Source organism: Macaca fascicularis, chromosome 20 (genome assembly GCF_037993035.2).
Source record: "Macaca fascicularis isolate 582-1 chromosome 20, T2T-MFA8v1.1".
Taxonomy (NCBI): domain Eukaryota; kingdom Metazoa; phylum Chordata; class Mammalia; order Primates; family Cercopithecidae; genus Macaca; species Macaca fascicularis.
In genome coordinates this window covers 50,850,329-50,873,310 of record NC_088394.1, presented here as the reverse complement: position 1 = coordinate 50,873,310, position 22,982 = coordinate 50,850,329, and the positions used below count along the sequence as shown (strand labels likewise).

The 22,982-nt window shown below is 40.3% G+C and overlaps 1 long non-coding RNA gene across 2 annotated transcripts in view; it reads left to right on the top strand.

Annotated features, from left to right (window-relative positions):
- The window catches only part of LOC135968910 (uncharacterized), a 39,118-nt gene that overhangs the window by 2,650 nt on the left and 13,486 nt on the right, over window positions 1-22,982 (top strand). The window contains exons 2-3 of one of the 2 annotated variants that reach the window (XR_012428926.1): window positions 12,677-12,955; window positions 14,299-14,421. This is a non-coding gene — a long non-coding RNA (uncharacterized lncRNA). The remainder of the gene's footprint in view (window positions 1-12,676; window positions 12,956-14,298; window positions 14,422-22,982) is intronic. The other variant, XR_010583938.1, reaches the window with a different exon arrangement.

Here is a 22,982-nt window from a genome sequence, read left to right as displayed (position 1 = left end):
CTGAGGCAGGACAATTGTTTGAACCCGGGAGGCAGAAATTGCAGTGAGCCGAGATTGTGCCACTGCACTCCAGCCTGGGCAACAAGAGCAAAACTCCGTCTCAAAAAAAAAAAAAAAATTGTAGTTTATTTGATAAAGTCTCCCTCTCCCTTTGACTCTCTCGCCTGTCCTACTTCCCTGCCTGGTGGTCACTTTTGCTAACAATTTGAAGGAGTCCTTTTGTAACATGTTCCGTGCATATTATACATAGGAACATATGGGTGTATTATATGTATATATTACATATATCATATTAGTATTATTCCATAGAAGTCTGTGACTTGCTTTTTTTTTCACTTTTTATTTTATTTGTTTATTTTATTTTTTTTCTGAGATGGGTCTCACTCTGTTGCCCAGGCTGGAGTGCAATGGCGCCATCTCAGCTCACTGCAACCTCTGCCTCACTGGTTCAAGCGATTCTCCTGCCTCAGCCTCCCAAGTAGCTGGGATTACAGGTGCCCGCCAACACACTTGGCTAATTTTTGTATTTTTAGTGGAGATGCGATTTCACCATGTTGTTCAGGATGGTCTCAATCTCTTGACCTTGTGATCCGCCCACCTTAGCCTCCCAAAATGGTGGGATTACAGGCCTGAGCCACTGTGCCCGGCTTCTCACTTATTTTATTACAGATATCTTCCTCTATAGGTGCTCAAGATCATTCTTATTGTATTTAATAGCTATTTATTATCTCTATTTTGGAGGTAAAAAATTTACTTATTTCCTATCCATGTCCTTTAAAGCCATATATCCAGTTTTCGTTTTGGCAAATAATGCCATGGGGAATTTTGTTTTTTTTTGTTTTTTTTTTAAGACAGAGTCTCACTCTGTCACCCAGGCTGGAGTGCAGCAGTGCCACCTCGGCTTACTGCAACCTCTGCCTCTCAGGCTCAAAGAAATTTTCCCACCTCAGCCTCCAGAGTAGCTAGGACCACAGATGCATGCCATCACGCCTGACTAATTTTTTTTGCATTTCTGGTAGAGACAGGGTTTCATCATGTTGCCCAGGCTGGTCTTGAACTCTTGAGCGCAAGTGATTCACCTGCCTCTGCTTCCCAAAGTGCTGGGATTACAGGCGTGAGCCACGGCACCCGGTGGCCCATGGGGAATTTGTGAGTGTGCTAAGTGTGTGAGCTTGCAGCACATGTTTGTATATACATCTTTGTGTATATGTCGTAATACAATATTGAATTGCCATCTATTGATTACTCTATGCCATGCATTATTCAAAACACCTTTACATGTATTAACTTATTCTATCTTTGCAATAAATAATTAAGAGGTATTATTATCCCTATTTTCCATATAGGGAAACTGAGGTACAGGCTTTAGCTCGTCCAAGGCTCCACGGTGAGTAATCAGCAGACCCAGGAGGTTTGGCACACCAGAATCTGAGCTCTTAGCTAACGAAATGTGCCTACAGAAATACCTGTTTTTTCCCTTGTAATTTGCCATTCCTCATTAGTGAGTTTGAATGTGATTTCACATATGTGTTGCCATTACATTTCTTCTTCTGAGAATCATCCTGTTTATGTTTTTTGTTCATTTTCCCATATCGCTGAGTTCTCATCAGATTACAAAAGATCTTTATTAATTATGGCTACTAACTCTTTGTTAAACTTTATCAAATATTTTTTCTCAGCCTCTTATATTTTGACTTTGAATTGAATATTATCTAGTTTTGCTTTATGGATTGCAGTGTAAGAAACGCACACCCAAAATTACTAGTATATTTTCCTACATTTTTTGCCTACTACTTTTAATTTTTTTTGAAGTTTTGATCTTTAAACCCCATGGGATTTATTTGATTGTGTGGTATGACATAAAGATCAAATCTTTTATTTCCAGTAACACCCACAGTTTCCTCTTATACATTGTCCATTCTTTTTCCTCCATGGCTTGAAATATGACCTTTGTCTAATGCTATATCCTGCCTATATATGTCTCTGAATTGCCAGGGTTTTTGTTTGTTTGTTTGTTTTTGGTAATGTTTCATTTGCCTAATCCTACAACATCAACTTTTTTATCATTATAACATAAAAGTAAGTTTAAGTCTTTATAGCTTTTTAAAAAATGCTCACTATCAGGTACTCTTAATTTTAAATTATAAAAGTAATACATATTTCTAAGTTAACAAATACAAACAGTTTAGGAAGCTCTAGTTGTGGTAGGCAGAATAATGACCATCCAGAGATGTCCTTATCCCAATTTCCAGAAGCTGAATATGTTGCATTACACAGCAAAAGGTGATTAAGATGGCAGATGTACTTAAAGTCACTAATCAGCTGACTGTAAAATAGGGAGATTACCCTGGATTATCTAGGTGAACTGAGTGTAATCACAAGGGTCCTCAATTGTGGAAGAAGGAGGCAGAAGATGCAGTATAGGAGTGACACAACATGAAGACTGAGCATTGCTGGCTTCAGAGTTGAAGGAATGGAATCACCAGTCAAGGAATGTGGGCAGCATTTAGACACTTGGAAGAGGCAAGAAAAGAAGTTCTCCTCTAGAACCTCCAGAAAAGAACCACACACTGCTGACACCTAGATTTTCACCCAGTAAGACCTAATTCAGACTTTGGACCAGAGCTGTAAAATAAATTTATGTCACTTCAACTGCCAAGTTTGTGGTGCTTTGTTATAGCAGCAATGGAAAACTTATACAAAGGTGAAAAGTAAAAATCCTCCTCCCCATTCTCTACACCCTCTCCCCTCCAGTCCAAGTCCGCTCCTGGCAGTAACAACTGTGAACAGGCTTTGGGGTGTGGGGTGTTATCAGAATGGGGTCCTGATCCAGACCCCAAAAGAGGGTTCCTGGATTAAGCACAAGAAATAATTCAGGGCAAGTCCATAGAGTAAAGTGAAAGCAAGTTTATTAAGAAAGTAAAGGAATAAAACAATGGCTACACCATAGGCAGAGCAGCAGTGTGGGCTGCTCAACTAAGGATACTTATAATTATTTCTTGATAATACACTAAACAAGGGGTGGCTTATTCATGTGTTTTCTGGGAAAGCGGTGGGCAATTCCTGGAACTGATCATATAGGGTAACTTTCTGACGTTGCCATGGTGCTTGTAAACTCTTATGACACTGGTGGAAGTGTCTCTTAGCATGCTAATATATTATAATTAGCATATAATGAGCAGCGAGGATGACCAGAAGTCACTTTTGTCGCCATCTTGCTGTTGGTGGGATTTGGCCAGCTTTTTTACCGTATGCTGTTTTATCAGCAAGGTCTTTGTGACCTGTGTCTTGTGCCAACCTCCTACCTCATAGTGTAACAGAATGCCTAACCTTCTGAAAATGCAACCCAGTGGATTTCCACCTCATTTTACCCAGACTGTATTCAAGATGGAGTCACTCTGGTTCAAACACCTCTGACAGAGGGAGGGAAATGTCTTTGCAGAATTGTGACTCTGTAGGCATTTTTGTAATGTGTTTTGATATTTATTAAGGCAAGTCTCCTGTTTTTAACTTTTAAAAAATTTTAACTTCTCACACATTTACATTTTCAGATGAAGATGAGAATCAGTTTGCAAATCCCATTTTAAAATTTCTTCAGGATTGTGATTGGGAATACATTGAATTTATAGATTGATTTAGGGGAAAGCACATTATCTTGCTAATCTTGGCTCAAAATACCTCACAATAATGGCTAACAAATATTTGTTGAATGAATGAATATGTATTTTATTTTGTTTTTGGAGAAGAGAGGAAGGGAGTCTATTTGAATTATTTTTAAAATATTTAGTATTTTATTAAAATACTAAATCCATTTCATTTGGATTTTCAATTTATCACTGTAAAGTTCTACATAATATTTTTATTTTAAAATCTTTCCCAAGGCCAGGTGTGGTGGCTTCCACCTCTAATCCCAGCACTTTGGGAAGCTGAGGCGGGTGGATTGCTTGAGGTCAGGAGTTTAAGACCAGTCTGGCCAATATGGTGAAACCCTGTCTCTGCTAAAAATACAAAAATTAGCTAGGCGTGGTGGTAGGTGCCTATAGTCTCAGCAACTCAGGAGGCTGAGGCATCAGAATCACTTGAACCCAGGAGGCGGAGGTTGCTGTGAGCGGAGATCGTGCCACTGCACTCCAGCCGGGGGGACAGAGTGAGACCCTATCTCAAAAAATAAAATTAAATAAAAATAAAAATATTTTCCTTATCTGTAATTGTATCCACTTTCTTAATCCAAATGTGGTTTAACTTGGTTTCTCCACTTCTTTTCTTTGTCACACTTGCCACACTTTTATTTTATTGATGTTTTCAGTTTTTTAAGAAAGTTTTGTTTTCATTGATATTTCTTTTGTTCTCCTTTTTATTTGTAGGGGAGAAAACGTAATATCCATTCCTTCTACCCCTCATCACCAGGTTCATGGCTAAGGCCTTTATGACAAAAGACAGATTAACAAGGGAAGAGCTTACAAAATTATTTAATATAAATTTTACATTGCATGGGAAACTTCAGAAGTGAAGACCCAAAGAAATAGGGAAATCTATGTGTTTTTATGCTTAGGTTTGTTGAAGAACGGACAGTCCTTGCAGAAGCATGATTGGAGGATGGAAGGGTATTGATGCAGGACTCTCCTTAGTTCAGCTAAAAATAGGGTCCTTGTAACATGGCCATGAAATGTTAGGGTTGAGACACTTTGAAGGGTGAGAAAAATGGAATTTATTGGGCAAAAAGGAAACAAAGGGGAAACTGGGACCCTCAGCAGAGCGGAAGTCCTGCTAGCATATGCCTCCGCCTCGAAGATTGAATCCCAGCTTCCACCCAGGAAGAGGAGGAGTCAGGCTCCTCCCCACTGCAAACGTTGCAAACTTCAGGGGCCTTCACCCCCGTGCACTTTCCTCCCAGTGTGCAGGCTGGTGAGAGGCTCTCCGGGGACACTTTTATACTTGGCTGACTCAGTATGACCTAGTGGTCACAAACTTGACTGGGAGGACTTAGCAAGGCCTGTTTGTTCAGATTCTTCCTGGCATTCCTGTGTGACGTTCCTTCCCTCTGAGTATAGGGCAAGACACCTGTCACATAAGGGTCTCTCCTGAAAACGCTTATGTGACAGGTGTCTTGCCCTTTACCCAGAGGGCATCCTTATTCAAGGAGGGAGAAAGTCAGAGAGTGACATTTTCAGGTTTTATGGTCTGCTTCAGGGAAGAAGGGTGAGAAGGACCTTCCTGCTCCTGCTGTTTTCTCATTTCCAAGGTGTTAAATTTTGGAGTTGTGTGTCCTGAGCCCCATCATATACAAATTCTTCCTTTTACTTCGTTTTAGTTGATGTGTTTGACCTTTCGCTGAGTTTTCTGGCTGAATGCATAGTTGCTGTTGTTTTTCATGTTGCTTGATTTTTAATAAGTACGTTTTGGCTATAAATTATCCTCTAAGTTTAGTTTTGGCTGTGTCTACTAGTTGTTCTATGTATTGTTTTTACTGTTTTTCATAACTGAATAGTCCATAATTTTGTACTTTTTTCTAATCAAAGAGTTATCTTGAAAAGAGAATTTTTAAAAACAATCTAAGTGGCTAGAGTAATATCTTGTAGAGGGAGAGGCATAGATAGAAGAGGAGGAGAAAGCTATGATTTATTATTCATTTCTAGCTTTTTTTTTTTTTTCATTATAGCCAGAGAAAGGAGCCTGTATGATTTCCCCTTTGGATAATATACTGAGATTTCCTTTGTGGTTAAAAACATAGTTAATGTGTAAATATTTCATACATGTTTAACAAGAATGTGTATTCTCTCTTTAGGAAATGTATCAAGTCCACTTATTAAATCAAGCTTGTTAATTTTGTGTTTCAAATGCTCTTCTTTCTTTCTCCTTTCCTTCCTTCCTTCTTTCCTTCCTTCCCTCCTTCCTTCCTTCCTTCCTTCCTTCTTTCCTTCCTTCCTTCCTTCCTACCTTCCTCCTTCCCTCCCTCCCTCCCTTCTTTCTTTTCTTTTATCTCTTCTCTTCTCTTCTTTCTTTCTCTCTCTCTCTCTCTCTCTCTCTCTCTCTCTGTCTGTCTCACAGAGTCTCCCTCTGTTATCGAGGAAGCTGGAGTTCAGTTATCTGATCATAACTCACTGCAGCCTTGACTTCCTGGGCTCAAGTGATCCTCCCTCCTTGGCCTCCCGAATACCTGGGATCACAAGTGCATGCCACCATGCCCAGCTAATTTTTGTATATTTGGTGGGGGTAAGGTTTTGCCATGGCCTGGGTTGGTCTTGAACTTCTGGGCTTAAGCAATCCACCTGCCTATGCCTCCCAAAGTGCTGGGATTATAGGCGTGAGCCACCGTGCCTGGCCTCCTCTACATTCTTGTTTTCCATATGCCTCACTTGTGAGTCTCTGAGAGCTTGTAGTTTTCAAAAGTTCTCCTGAATTTTCAATAAGTTGTTTACATATTGGTGCTTTTCTTTTTCATGGAATAAAGGTCTAAATCTGCTATATCTTCTTAGTGGGTTGTACCATTAATTGATGTAAAATGCCCCCTTTGTTCCCTTTGATTACAGTAGGAATCCTTCACTCCAGGGCGGCACTTCTTCCTGTGAGACTAACAGCCAGAGCTGCCTTGTGATTCTTTTCCTCGCTGTCTTTTGAAGAGTGTAATTGTATCACATTTTTCTGGCTTTCACCCTGCTTTAGCCCTCAAGCAGTGAGCTTTCCCTAAGCACATTTCACCATGTTTGGAGAGAGATTTTCAGCTACAAACACAGCAGCTATAATCCATTGTACCCACCACTGCGAGTGGTGGGATCCAACAGACAGGCTGGCAAGAGGGTGAACCCATAGGGTACCAAGTTGAGGCACTTGCTTTCAGGGTGGTGCAGGTCTCCCTGAATTTTGCATTCTAGGCACCTTGCCCTAGTCCCCACCCTCACCTGCTCACCCCAGGCCCAACCCTGCTAACGAAGTTCATTGTCCTACAAGGTATGCCTTTCAGTGACCTTGAGAAATAGCTCATCTCACTCTGGTTCTTTCATATTTGTCATCTCTGAGTTTGCTTTCTCTACTGCATTAAGAAATCCACTTCATTTCTTTCTTTCTTTTCTTTTTTTTTTTTTTCTTGAGACAGGGTCTCACTCTGTAACCCAGGCTGGAGTTCAGTGGCTCAATTTTGGCCCTCTGCAACCTCTGCCTCCTAGGCTCAAGTGATCCTCCTGCCGCAACCTCCTGAATAGCTGAGACCATAGGCATGCACCATCACACCGGCTATATATATACACACACACACACACACACATCTATCTATCTATACATATATATACATATATATACACATATATATATATACACACGTATATATATATATATTTTTAGTAGAGACAGGGTTTCACCATGTTATCCAGGCTTGTCTCCAACTCCTGACCTCAAGTTATCCGCCTGCCTTGGACTTCCAAAGTGCTGGGATTACAGACATGAGCCACCACACCCAGCTCAGCTTCATTTCAACAATACACAACCTGTTTGAGTTGTGTTTTACTCTGATGTTTCAATTAAGCTATTAATTTTTCTTTTTGCTTTTTATTTTCATCAAGATAACAATGATGAAATAATTGACAATGAAACAGCATTAAGAGGCTTATAAAGAAAAGAGAAGGTCTTTGCCTCACCCTTCTTTACCCCTTCTCTACTCTTCAGAGGCAACCCTTTAAAAATGTCTCAGGGTTTCTTCTGTCATTTGCCTTCACATTTCTAAATACTACGATTACTGCTATTTTTTTAGTTTTCAATTATGGCTACATCAATAATGGATATATTTTATTGACTTTCATTGACGACATGAATCTATAACTTCATTACTTTACCATTCCTATTGCTCCAATATAGGGATTCCAATATAATTTTGGAATTTAGTATTAATTTCCGATATAATAAATTCCAATATAATTCTTGGTTAAATGAGTATTCAGTATGAAGATTATTATTATGCCTGTAAATACAATGTACTACTGGGAAAAATAATGCACCTGAACTTCCCTAATTATTTTTTAAAAATTTTTTGAAGATAATAATGACCTTTTTTTTATATTTGATTAGTTCCATATGCTCCATCAAACCCATCCTCGATATTCTATCAAGATTTTATAAACAGTTATATGTATCAGGGCATAATTTATCAATTCTCTTTTGGTTATTTGGTTTTTCTTTTCTAAAGAACTCTCTCCAGGAAATTTATTTTTATCCTTCTCTAATTTGGATCAATTGCATTTTACTTTGTCACCTAGCCGCCATCCTGAAATTTATTTTTGTGTTTTCCCGTGTTGGAGTCCCTGTTTTCTTGGTTTCATGTCTTTCTGTCTCTCTTGTTTCTCATGTTCGTGGAGCTCATCCTTCCATAGTTTTCTAAAGAAGTATGCACAGAAATAAAATATCTTCATCTGAAAATGTCTGCACTGTCAGTATCACACTTTTCCAAGGGTCCATCTTATACCCTGATTTTTCCTGTTCTGTAACAGCCTGTTCTTGTTTAATAGATACAGTATATTCTTTTATTTATCTGAAGTTTTATGTTTCTGAGGTTTTATTTCTCTGACGTTATTAATAATACAATTTTATACACTGTTGTTTTTTGTGGTCTGCATGTTCTCAGCTTCCTCCATATCCCATTTTTCTATTTGTTTAGGTCTTTCTCTTTCATATTGAACGATCTCCTCAAATGTCTTGTAGTCATTAGCTGTAATATTTAAGATTACATTCTTACTAGAAAGCTAATTAGATCCTCTGTGTCCATTTGTGGAGCTTGGTGGTGGATGAATTTCACTGCCATGTGATCAGGTGGCAAGCCAACCTTAGCTATTTCTATGGGAGGGCCTTCCTACTCTTGGATCTAAAATTTTGGGTCTCAAGAGATGAACTTCCCAGTCTCCTTTTGGAGAGGCATCTCTTAGCTGCTGGTGTTCTGGAAGCTGGAAGGAAGAAAGGGACAGGAAACTCACCATTCAGTATGCTTCTTTTTTAAGCCCTGTGTGTTGCTTCAGCCCTTCTCTATGCTTGACATCCCTAAATATGGAGACTCTAATTTAATCTCTCCTATCCAAACAGTCACCTGGATGCAGAAGGGAGAGTAGGAGATCTGGGATTCTGACTGCTGCAGACAGGCTTTAAACCTCTCTCTCCATGTGAGCCTCATCCCCCATCCACCCCATACCTGGCTCCTCTGATTCCTGAGCCTTTAGGGGCCATGGGCTTCATTCTCATTGCTCCTTTCTGCAGGATTTAGATTACAGTTTCACTCTTTAACACCAATGTATTAATTCACTACCCACTTTCTTTTTTTCTTTTTTTTTTGAGACGGAGTCTTGCTCTGTAGCCCGGGCTGGAGTGCAGTGGCGGGATCTCAGCTCACTGCAAGCTCCGCCTCCCGGGTTTTAGGCCATTCTCCTGCCTCAGCCTCCAGAGTAGCTGGGACTACAGGCGCCCGCCACCTCGCCCGCCTAGTTTTTTGTATTTTTAGTAGAGACGGGGTTTCACGGTGTTAGCCAGGATGGTCTCGATCTCCTGACCTCGTGATCCGCCCGTCTCGGCCTCCCAAAGTGCTGGGATTACAGGCTTGAGCCACCGCGCCCGGCCTCACTACCCACTTTCTGCCTTCTGAAATGGTTTTGATTCCCTTTAAAATTATTTTGATATCCTTTATCCAGGTACATCTTTATTCTCTTTTTCTTTGTACAGTTGCACTCTTTTTGTATTTCTGGGTAATAACTTCAGGGCGTTTTAGGAAAGAAGGGAGATTAAATGTATATAGTCTATCCTCCATAGTTAATTTCCAACTAGATGACTAATTCAAATTCATTGAATGTTTGATTGGTGGATGACTCCTTGCTTGCTTACAATGCTGTCATGGAAGGATTTGTTTATTTCATCCTCCAGTTTAAACTAGAAGCTCACCATCTTGCAGTGAAAGTTGTCCACACTTGCTTATTTCTACCAGAATAATATTTTTTTTCAAATAATAAGAAATTTTTTTAGAACTTTTTCTTTTGAGCATTTTTAAACTTATGGAAAATTTGCAAGAGTAGTACAATGAATTCTTATATATACTCTTCACCTTGATTCACCAATTGTTCACATTTTGTTATATTTGCTTTCTTTCATTCTATTATCCCTCATAGATCCTGTGACCTTCTACCCATAAATACTTTCACAGTATAATTATCAAATTTGGGAAATTTAAACGTTGATACAATACTAGTATCTAATCGACCTGTATTCAAATTTCACTAATCATCACAGTAATGTTTTTGCAGTATTTCTTCCAATCCAGGATTTAATCAAGGCTTACCCTTTTCATTTGTTGTCATGTATCTTTGGTCTTCTTTAATCTGGAACAGTTTTTTTTTTTTTCCCCCTGACATTTGTGATGGGCCCAGGCCAGTTGTTTTCTAGACTGTCCTTCCAATTGGGTTTCAATGATGTTCCCTTGGGATTAAATACAGGAAAACCCCAGAGTGATGCTGAGCTCTTCTCAGTTCATCACATCAGAAGGTACATGGTGTTGCCTTGTTTCAGTATTGGTGACATTGCCTTCAACCGCTTGGTAAAGGTGATGTCTATCAGCTTCTCCACCATCAAGTTTTCTTTTTGTAATGAATAAGAAATCTGTAGAGACATACTCTGAGTCTGTGTGAATATCCATTCACACTATTATACTAAGATAATTAGTAGATCTTATTCTAAATAGAGCAACACCATTCTTTACATGTATTGAGTCCCAAATCATATTGGTGGTAGTTAAGATGATTGTAATACCCATTACAATTTAGTCCTACTGGGAAATAGCGGTGAATCAAACAGATAGGGCCTTCACATCGAATTTGTCTACTACTAACTAAATGGTTTAACATCTTGAAGATCATCTTTCCTGTTACCTTTAGTAAAGAGTCCCTTCCTTTGGCGGTACCAACATGTAAATTTCTGCAGGTTGTGCACTGCACAAGAACATTATTTATATTGCAGACATGGTAGATTTTGTACATTTATCTTGACAGTTTTCAGCAAATGAAAACGAAGCATCTTGAGAAAAGGGAGTCTTTTTCTAATTTTCACAAAGTACCCATTGACTGTAGATATGGGAAGTGGGTTCTAATAGTTTCTTTCTATGAAACTTGAACTTCCCTAATTAGTGACAATGTTTTAGACAATAGGTTAAGAAAGTCAGTAATGTTAGAGTTCCATGACTAAGTCCAGTAGACATGAACACTTCTGATAGGGATGTCTTGACCCAGGAGGTGGTCAATTAGAAGGTTCTCGGTCAAGGATTAAGTAACTGTTAGAGAAGAAAAACAGCAGACATGTACATAGGCAAAGAAATCCACTTTCAAGGTATTGGGAAGATCATGAATTGGTCTAATGGTTACGGATGGAATGTGTTTCTAGAAAAAAAATTAGGCAGAAGCAAATGAAAAGGGATTAGCACCAGGGCCATGGAATTCTTATAGCTGAAGTATCTCACAGGATACTAATTCTGCTAATTTCTAAATGCCTCAGGAAAAGGTTCTATCTACCTCTAGGAAGAGCACTGTTCTCAGGGCGCTATATATGCACCAAGAAAGTGCTTAATAAATGCTATCTTGTGGATGTGGTTTGGATTTGTGTCCCCACCCAAATCTCATGTCAAATTGTAATCTCCAATGTTGGAGGAGGGGCCTAGTGAGAGATGCTTAAATCATGGGAGTGGATTTCCCCCTTGCTAATCTCATGATAATGAGTGAATTCTCACAAGATCTTGTTGTTTAAAAGTGTGTAGCAACCCCCCATCTCTGTCTTCCTTCTGCTCCAGCCATGTCAGACGTGTCTCCTTCCCCTTCACCTTCCACCATGATTGTAAGCTCCCCAAGGCTTCCCCAGCCATGCCTCCTGTACAGCCTGTGGAACTTTGAACCAATTAAAACTTTTTTCTTTATAAATCACCCAGTTTCAGGTATTTCTTTATAACGGTGTGAGAACTGACTGATATAACAGGATAGCCCTGATGAACAGACTCTGGCATGGAGATTCAAACATTTTCCAGCTGGTTTGGGAATAAGAATAAATAGTAGCCTGATAATATCTTTTGTTTTCTTGGTCTTAACCCATGTCAAGTAAAAGGACCCCAGTGGGAATAAATATTTATTGATTTATTTTTTGAGATGGAGTGTCTCTCTGTCACCAGGCTGGAGTGTGTAGTAGCACGATCTCAGCTCAGTGCAACCTCCGCCTCCCAGGTTCAAGCAATTCTTCTGCCTCAGCCTCCCAAGTAGCTGAGACTATAAGCATGTGCCACCATGCCCAGCTCATTTTTGTATTTTTAGTAGAGACAGGGTTTCACCGTGTTGGCCAAGATGGTCTCAATCTCTTGACCTCGTGATCCACCCACCTCAGTCTCCCAAAGGACTGAGATTACAGGCGTGAGCCACTGTTCCCGGCCTGGGACTAAATTTCTTAGTTGCCTGTGAGCAGTGTACAAATTCGAATTTGTGCACCTATTCATGGCTGGAATTCCAAGGAAAGGGTCCATGTAAGGACTGTCTGTGGACAAGGCATGTTGATTCATAATGTTAATAATGAGAGCTCACATTTATTCACTATGTGCCAGACACTATGCTGTATCTCATTTAATTCCCATAAACAATTAAATTCCCATAAGGAATAATTCCTATTATTCCTATTTTTACAGGTGAGGAAATGGAGACTCAGAAAAGATGAGTTGTTACTTGAGTTTATGAGATTTATGAATGAGAGAACTAGGACTTGGACCCATATCTGTGTGATGCCAAAACTGGTACAGTCATGTTCTACTGTTCCCCTTCTCCATCTCAACATCACAGAATCACTGGTTGGACTCATGACATCTCAGAGGAAGAAAGATCCTAGAGGCCATCGGTCTGGTTTCACTCCTGTCAGCACTGGGGAGAAAACCTAAGGCATGCATTTCCAGTAACCAATCATTTGCAGAGTGAGTACTGTCCTGTTGCAGTGGATTCCTTCTACTAAACAGTAGGAGTGGAAGCTGTAGCTTACCAAGGCTAAGAGGAGCAAAAAAGCTGGACTCACATCATTTTTGGCAAATGTACATAGCCCTTTGTCTCCAGGACAAAGGAAGCTATACCCTAGAGTAACTTAAATAAGTTCAGTGCTTAACCTGAGAAAGACACCTTGGGGACCCACTCTGACATATACTTCCTTCTGACTTATAATTAATGTAAAACACCTAATATTCCAGTGGTCAGCTTTCCAAATCCCCTGTGCCACCAGGCTTTCTGTTAAATACAACACTCTGGCTCCCTCCCCAAGGTTGCAGACTCAGAACCACATGGAATAAAAAACAGCAGGACAATGTTCCGAGATTTACTGTGTAATGCAAATTTTCAACTAAAATCACAAGATGTTTCTCTCCACCCTTCTCCGCAAGTTCATCTACTTCCATACCTCCTTAGATTTGAAAAGATTGGAGGGCAGGGAGAATACCATTGAAGTAAGCAGATTTCACATCCTGGTGATGTTTTTGTAGCTGCCACATGTGGCCCCGTGTTAAGTAGCTGAACATTTCTGCTTGCTGGCAGCCAGAGTCAGCCCTCACCTCCTATGGAGCACCTTCTGACTTCAAAAAGCCTTCTAGGGGGTTGCAGAGGAGAGGAAATGTGGGAGAGGGTTGCCACTTATGCTGCCTGAATTCATTTTCCATCCTTGTGCTTCCTGGTTATTAGAGTCATGCAGGAGATGGAAGGACAGAGGAATTTCAGGGATTTCTCCAAATGAGGTGCTAGAAACCCTGATACTGAAATAAAAGATTGCATTCTTCTAGAAGCAACATTTTTAAAGCATGACTAAACATAATTTCAATTAAGAAGGTCCATATATCAGATGCACTAAGTATGCCAAATCAGCTAAGGAAGTCCTTGCTCTATATAAAAGCTCATCTCTTTGCATCCCCCAGGAAACAAGCCACTCATTGCATTTTCCACAATGTGACATTTCTATGGGTGGCAGGCAATGCCGGCGTGAGGAGGCAATGCTTGCATGATGGCATAAGAAATGTTCCATTTGCAAACTCTCACTGTGCATAGCGGAAGTCGTGAATGAGGCTGAGATCAATATAAGCTAGCTGGACCCCCAGATCAAGGAAGTCTTAATAGTAGCCAGCCTGTTGAATTCTTTTCTATTGCCTGTTACTTTCCAAAACCAGAAAGGGCCTTCGGAGTTTACCAGACAGTTTTCTTTATTGAAAATAAACCAACATAATCCTTATTGTGTTCTACTTTTATTTATTTTATTTTATTTTTATTTTATTTTTTTTAGGCAGAGTCTTGCTCTTTTGCCCAGGCTGGAGTGCAATGGCGCAATCTCGGCTCACCGCAACTTCTATCTCCCAGATTTGAGCAATTCTCCTGCCTCAGTTCTCCCAAGTATCTGGGATTACAGGTGTGTGCCACCATGCCCAGCTAATGTTTTTTTGTATTTTTCGTAGAGATGGGGTTTTACCATGTTGGCCAGGCTGCTCTTGAACTCCTGACCTCAAGTGATCCACCCACTTTGGCCTCCCAAAGTGCTGGGATTACAGGCATGAGCCACCATGCCCAGCTACTTTTATATTTTGAATGAAGGTTTAAAATAATATAATTAATATTTTGTAATATCAATTTTATTTTTTAATTTGTAAACTTTTGGACTTTTAACATAGTACCGTAGATTTCTGCATGAGCCAACTTACTCCAATAAATTTGGTAGAGATGTTATTATAATGTATTATGTTAATGAATAATAATAAATGGATTTTTATTTTAAAATGTAGTCAGTCCATAGGAATATATTGCTGTATGTAAGGAACTGTGCTAGATACCATGGTAATATTGTTTGGCTCTGTGTCACCACCCAAATTTCATCTTAAATTGTAATCCTCACTTGTCCGGGGAGGGGCTTGCTGGGAGGTGATTGAATCATGGAGGTGGATTTCCCCCTTGCTGTTCTTGTGATAGTGAGTGAGTTCTCACGAGATCTGGTTGTTTGAAAGTGTGTAGCACTTCCCCCTTCACTCGTTCTTCTCCTTTGCCGTGGTAAGACGTGCCTGCTTCCCCTTCACCTTCTGCATTGATTGTAAGTTTCCTGAGGCCTCCTAGTCATGCTTCCTGTTAAGCCTGCAGAACTGTGAGTCAAACCTCTTTTCTTCATAAATTACCCAGTCTCAGGTGGTTCTTTAGAGCAGCGTGAGAATGGATTAATACACACGGGCATCAGATGTTTAGAACATTAACGATCCTCCTCTGTGTTCCTACAGCAGAGATCCATATTGAGACTTGAATACGACTTGTTCATGGTGATCTTGGACAGGAAAGGGCTGGAGCCCTCTCAGCAGCACCTGCCCTTTGAGTCTTTCCCGTGGTAGTGCTGAAGTTTATTTCAGTCAGTCTCTTTGTCACTGTCTCTGTCTCTCTCCCCCTTCCAACCCATGGGACGAGTCGAGCTGGAGGTTTCTCAGTGTGAAGCTATTTGGCCCATTGAGAGATTAAATCTAGATTCTTAGGCTTCCTAGTGCCTTTCTTTAGCCAACTGGACTCGGCAGTTTGAAAGTAAACGTGAATTGTTAATCATTTGAAGTAGCTTTCTCCAGTGGGATCACAGAGGGGAAGGTGGCTCGCTGACTGGTGCAATTCTCACAGCGTGAGCTTTGGTCCTCAGTTTAGAAGCAAACCAAGTCTGGGCATTATCGGGCTGATACATATCCCGTCATGTTCTAGGGTATGGCTTGGTGGGCAACATGCCCCATGACCTAGTCTACTTCACAATAACATGCATTTATCAAGAGTTAACAGTACCTATGGATTACAAAGCCACTGATGCAAAAGTGTGAACCACAAACCTATTGCTAGGTGGCAACCAAAAGGCTACCATGGTGACTAGTGAGGAAAAGCTTGTCTTCCTCTGAAAATATGTGTTCTATGGGTTAGCCAGCTGGAAGTTTAGAGCACCTTGAAAAGTAAATCAGCTGATGGCCTTTGTTAGCTCAGAGCAGAGGGTTTTCCTTATGTTTTTAACTAATAAAGCTTAACTGTCACAAGAAATACATATGTCAAGAAAAGCATTTACTTTTTAGTGAATTCAGAATTGCTAAGTTACAGTATTGAGATAGGTCCAGTATGCACAATAGTCTGAATATTTGATAGGCCTTAAAGTTAAAAGATGAGAGTCAAAGGGGCCCATTAGCCAATGTCCACATTCTGAATAGTAAACACGCAGCCCACTTACTCCTGTCCTTCTCCTTCTGTGTTCAAACAACTTCCTAATCCATCTAGGTGCTCTTTCCTGAGCCCAGGTGTGGCTTCGGAACCTCTCTCAACATAAGACTCAAAGTCAAGTGATAGGAATTAGCTCTTGAGATGAAATTTATCTATCAGCTCTGATACAGGTAGCTTCATTCAAGAAAATTTCAGCACACTACTTTCTTTTTTCTTTGTCTACACTGGTTTGTTTATATATTCTCCCTCTCTCTCTGTCATGACCTTTGTGTATTACTGTCAAAATTGTGTCAATTCCAAACCTAGACTTACTAGACACAAGTGCCCCAGTAGCTACAAGGAAGAGAAGGAACTTTCGAATGTCAGTTTCAACATCCACAATATAATGAAATGTTGTAGTAAACCGACATTTTCTTTCTTTTTTTTTTTTTTGAGACAGAGTCTCTCTCTGTCACCCAGGCTGGAGTGCAATGGTACGATCTTGGCTCACTGCAACCTCCACCTCCTGGATTCAAGAGATTCTTCTGCCTCAGCCTCCCGAGTGGCTGGTATTACAGGCACCAGCCACCACACCTGGCTAATTTTTGTATTTTTAGTAAAGACAGGATTTCACTATGTTGACCAGGCTAATCTTGAACTTCTGACCTCACCTCAAGTGATCCATCTGCCTCAGCCTCCCAAAGTGCTGGGATTACAGACATGAACCATTCCACCTGGCCACAAAGTGACTTTTAACCAGTGTTAACTGGATTTTGTTAGTTTGAAAAATGAACCATCTTTAGTCTTTTAAAGTTTCATGAAAAGTCTATGGATTAAAAAAGCGTTTTTCAGATTATGTTTTAAAAAGTAGGACACATTTCCTTTTAGCCAAAACAAAGGCTGTGTGTATTTGCATTCACAACTGAGCTAAAAACCATTTAATGAGCACTGACTATTTGCCAGGTGCTATGGAAATTATTGTTAATGTGTTTTTATTCATTTTCTAGGGCCACCATAACAAAATACCACAAACTGGGGTGGTGTAAACAACAGAAATTTATTGTCTTACATTTCTGGAGGCTGGAAGCCCAACACTGAGGTGTCAATAGGTTTGGTTTCCCTTGACACCTGTCTTCTTGTCTTGCAGATAGCTACCATCTGCCTGTGTCTTCAGGTGGCCTTTCCTCTGCGTGCATGCATCCTTGACATCTCTTAGAATGTTTAAATTTCCCCTTCTTATAAGGACACTAGTCAGATTGGATTATGGCCCATCCTAAAGGCTTTATTTTATTTACGTTGGTGCAAAAGTAATTGCTTTTAATGGCAAAACCCACAATTACTTTTGCACCAACCTAAATAAAATAAAGCCTTTAGGGCGGGCCATAATCCACCCTAAAGGCTTTATTTTATTTATATAACAAATAAAATATATATAATAAAATAACTTAATCTCTTCTGTAAAGGCCCTATCTTCAGTCACATTTTTAGGTGCTGGGGGTTAGGACTTCAACATGTGGATTTAGTGGGAGGTGGGGAAGCAGCAGATACAATACAGCCCATAACAGTGTTGAGGCCTCACAACAATTTTTATGATGATCAAGTGATATGGTTTGGATCTGTGTTCCCACCCAAATCTCATGTTCAATTGTAATCCCTGGTGTTGGAGGTGGAGCCTGGTAGGTGGTGATTGGATCATCATCGGGGCGGATCCTTCATGAATGGTTTAGCACCATCCCCCTTGGCATTGTCTTGGTGATCATGAGTGAATTCTCAGTAGATCTGGTCATTTAAAAATGTGTGGCACCTCCCCCGTCACTTTTCCTCCTGCTCCTGCAATGTGAAGTGCTGGCTCCTCCTTCCCCTCTTCCATGACTGTAAGTTCCTTGAGGCCTCCCGGAAGTAGACCTGCCATGCTTCTTATACAGCCTGTGAAACTGTGAGACAATTAAGACTCTTTTCTTTATAAATTACCCAGTCTCAGGTATTTCTCTCTAGCAGTGCGAGAACAGACTAATACTATCATTACCACTATTTTAGAGATAAAGAAACAGAGGTTCATAGAAGCCGAGTTATTTGCCTGATGACTTTTATGCAGCAAACCCAGCATATCATTCACATGCCCTGTATTTCTTATTCAGCTGTGACTAGATAAAATTTAGTTTGCGAAGTGAGTTTTAAAAGGCCCATTGACATTCCTAGATTCCTTTCAAAGAAGGTGTATGTAGCAAGGTTGCTAATGTAGCCTCTGCTCCTTACCAGGTGTGTGACCTCAGGCAGGTTAATTTACCTCTCCCGCCGTTGGTTTTCTCATCTATAAAATGGAAATATTAATAGTACCTGCTTTATAGGGCTGTTGAGGAGGGAAGGTCCTTATAACGATGTCTGCACGTAGGTATTCAACATATGGTAGCAGCTATTATATATGATAATCTTTATTCTGAGAAGAATGCATTTTCAAAATAGGACAAAGTGATTATCATTCCTTCTTTGCATTTGAAAGGGTTATTAGACGTTGGTTATTTGGAACTATCTATTAATCCATTTTCAATATTATCATTTTCAGTATCTTATGTCGTTTTACATTGGCAACATGTCAGAGGCCAGTGTAATATGTCAAAAGTGATTTAATTCATTGGCTGCGTGTCATGAATGTGACACAGCACTGGGAATCAGACCAATAGTACCTGATTTTAACACATACTGGGCATATCAGTATGTTTCCTTGGAGTTAGGTGACATACCAGCTATTATAGCTGCTGAATAATTTTCTGAACAGTTCTGAATGACATTAGAGATGATAAGTATCCCCTACAAAACAGTTTTCAAATGGAATGTTGCAGAATCAGGTCCACCAGAGCCCATGTTGAATGGCAGAAGACGGTTTACTTTCTAAACAGACCCTTTTGTACTCCTGGTCATCTGTTTTTATGAACAAATTGAGGTCAACTGAAATGAGTTAAGATACATTAGAAATGTTTTATCTGCGCCAGGCGTGGTGGCTAACGCCTGTCATCCCAGCACTTTGGGAGGCCGAGGCGGATGGATCACCTGAGGTCAGGAGTTCATGACTAGCCTGGCCAACATGGTGAAACCCCATCTCTACTAAAAAATACAAAAATTAGCCAGGTGTAGTGGCGCATGCCTGTAGTCCCAGCTATTCTGGGGGCTGAGGCAGGAGAATCACTTGAATTCGGGAGGCGGAGGTTGCAGTGAGCCGAGATCACACCATTGCACTCCAGCCTGCGTGACAAGAGTGAAACTCCCATCTCAAAAACAAAATGAAAAATGTCCTTTGGTTACATAGGTGACTGTATATTTGGTTGTTGTTTTGTAAATGTTGGTTTTTTGTAGAAAATAATCAAAATAAAGGGTGTAACAGATAAACTAAATCATTTCGATAAAGATACAAGGAAAATTTTACATTTTCTTATAAATGGTTCCTGGTAGTAGGTCACAATTGACAATATAGAACTCTTAAAAAGGTGTATTTTTGTCGTTAATGAAACTCTTCTGGGAAGATATAAAATGAGCATAAAACAGTTTTGTATTTCAATGCCTCTTCATTGCTGTCACTGAAAAAATGTATAATGGGGAGATGGTAGATAATAAGTTTCTAGAGCATCAGATTCTAAAAGATAGTTGCATGGCTGCCTCTAGAGTTCAACTGGATGAATGTGATGGGATGGTGAGGTGAATGAGCACTGTATTTACCAGCGTAGTGCATAAAATGACGGAGAATGCAGCCAGGAAACCAGGAAATGTGAATGGAATATGATTATATTATTTACTCCCAGGGTTGCCATGTAATATACCTAATTCTTTTTTTTTCTTTCTTTGAGACAGAATCTCACTCTGTTGCCCAGGCTGCAGTCTAGTGGCACGATCTCAGCCCACTGCCACTTCCATCTTCCAGGTTCAAGAGATTATCCTGCCTCAGCCTCCTGAGTAGCTGGGATTACAGGCACATGCCACCATGCCCGGCTAATTTTTGTATTTTTTAGTAGAGAAGGAGTTTCACCACGTTGGCCAGGCTGATCTCAAACTCCTGACCTCAAATGATCTGCCCACCTCAGCCTCCCAAAGTGCTGGGATTACAGGCATGAGCCACTGCACCCAGCCTGGAATATGCTTAATTCTTTGTCTTCCTTCTCCTTACCCCAAGAATTAAAGATTAATTGCATCACATTAAAAATATATCATCTGACTCTCACATTATACATGGATTAAACATAATTAACTAAACTAAGGGCAACTTTATCATATGGTGGTTATACAAATGATAGAAAAACAAATTTGAGGGATACGCTGTTTAAAAAGGACGATAGACACTTCCATTACCATTATCATCAACAAAGTCAAGTTGAGTTTATTGTTCATGTGGAATGCTGTTGGAAGTTGCTGGTTTTTCTTGGCTGCTGGTGTAAGGGAAGTGTTATAATATACCTCTGAACAAGTATCTCATTGGGATATGACTTCTTGAGAGTGAGGCCAGGCCCTTCTGAGTTGGTTCCCACTTCCCAGTGACACCCTGAGGCTGTCTTGAGTGTCATATCCCAGGGCCAAGAATTTCTTCTATGATAAATAGATAAATAGACATGCTGGTAGACACACTAGCTCACACCACTGTGGTGCTTCACTCACAGAAGGCCTGGTGTCCCTACAATTTTACAGGCCTCTCTAATAGCCTGACAAATGGGGAGTTACTAGCTTGAGTGAAAATAACTAAACACCATTTCTTGACTGTCTGCTATATGCATTGCACTCTTTATGTGCATTCTTGTTTCATACTTGCAGCAAAACTGTAAGGTAGGTGTTATTCTCACTTTACAGATGAGGACATTGAATGTGGCACAGACAGTTCTACGTGTTGTGCAAGTCCTATTGTGCTCTTCTTTGGTGCATAAGAAGACTGCGCTCCCCAACACCCTTGTGGTTAGCTTGGGACCATGTGACTAGCTCTAGCCAGTGGTAAATGAAATGGCCACACATCATTTCCAGATGGAGCATGAAAGTGTGGTTATGAGTATTCCACATTCTCTCTTTTCTATCGCATGTTGAGCTGGTATTGTCACTAAAGAGAGGCAGGCTGCATTGCTGAGTCATCACATTGGGGACAGCCACCCTTGTGAATCACCCACTTCACAGAAGACTTCATGTGAGTAAAATAAACCTGCATTTTATATAACTACTAATATTTTGAGGCTTATCTGTTACTGAAGCATAGCCCACCCTTTCCTGACTAACACATTGAGCCCCAGAGGGAACAAGTGAACTCGTCATGATTCCATACATGCTGGTCTAGAACTCCCACTCAGATCTATGACTACAAAGCCCCTTTTATCCTTTCTGCTGTTATTTCTTTGGTTAGGACATAGAGGAGTGCTAAAGTTCACAATGCAACATTCAATATTCCTTGAGTATGGGATATTACACTGCAATTTTCTTTGCCTTCTTATTCCTTACCAGTCTGCAAGCCACTAGATGGCTGAGTGGAATAAAGAAAAGAGAACCCTGGATTAGAGAAATCACATGTAATGTCCACGTGGGCCCTAGAGCTTCTGCATGACTCCAAAAGAAGGGTGTCATACTGGTGATATGGTAGGACCAGAGAGAGGGCCAAGAAGGGTACCACTCTAGTTACACATAACTACTTTGGGTAAAAAAGTAGGCCGGGGTTGGAGGCCAGGTACATGGTGGCTCACGTCTGTAATCTCAGCACTTTGGAAGGCCAACATGGGTGGATAACTTGAGGTCAGGAGTTCAAGACCAGCCTGGCCAACATAACATGGTGAAATGCTGTCTCTACTAAAAATACAAAATGGGTTATACCAAGTTTGTATGTGGTTATTCACAAAGATTTGATGATTGACATTGAGAATTCATTCATTGGTCATTTTTAATGTTTCCAATGTTGAAAAAATAAGGATCTAGAAAATAAATGCCTTGCCCTGAAGGAGCTAGCCATCTTGATGGCAAACCAAACAAGTGAACAATTATACTCACCACAAAAGATACTACACTTTATAGACACAAGCATGGCAGGCTATGGGATTGTGGAAGCAGGCCTCCAGACTCAGCTGGGTACAATATGGGCGAGTCAGGAAGGACTTTCACAGGAGTAGCCCCTGGGCACACTGTGGAAACCCAAGTAGTCCCAGCAATAGAGCTGCATATGAAATCGTAAAATTGGTGTCATTCTAACTTCAAGATTCTCTAGGGCAGGTAATCCTTACTAGCTTGAGCCCTTGACCTCACACAATCCATGGATGTCTCAGGGGTTCTGCGAAACTCCCAATATTGAACCTGAAATTTTGTGTGCGGAAAGTTTTTCTGGTTATCCTTTAAACAGATTCTCAGAGGTTTCTTTGACCTCCAAAAATGTTATCATCACAGCTCCAGAAGACACAGCAGTTCTTTGGGAAGCCTAGCTACTGTGTGGTTGAGAAATCTGCTTGTCTGCAGAGATGTAATTGTGAAAATGAACTCATGGAGAATAATTTCACTCCGAGGACTTTTCCCCAATAATTTTGTGCCTGGAACTTAATAAGGCAAAATGGTTTATAAACTCAATGCCAAGACACTGCTTGCCTACATTATATACACATACACTCAGAACTTTTCTAGAAAATTCAAACGATAGAGACAAATGTATAATTAACATTAGATGGCTTTCTTCCACTGATCACCTTTCCCACTAACTGCTCTGTCTCCCCAAAGGCAACCACTATTAGTTGGTCCTTGTATTTCCAGGGGGAAAAATATGAATCATTA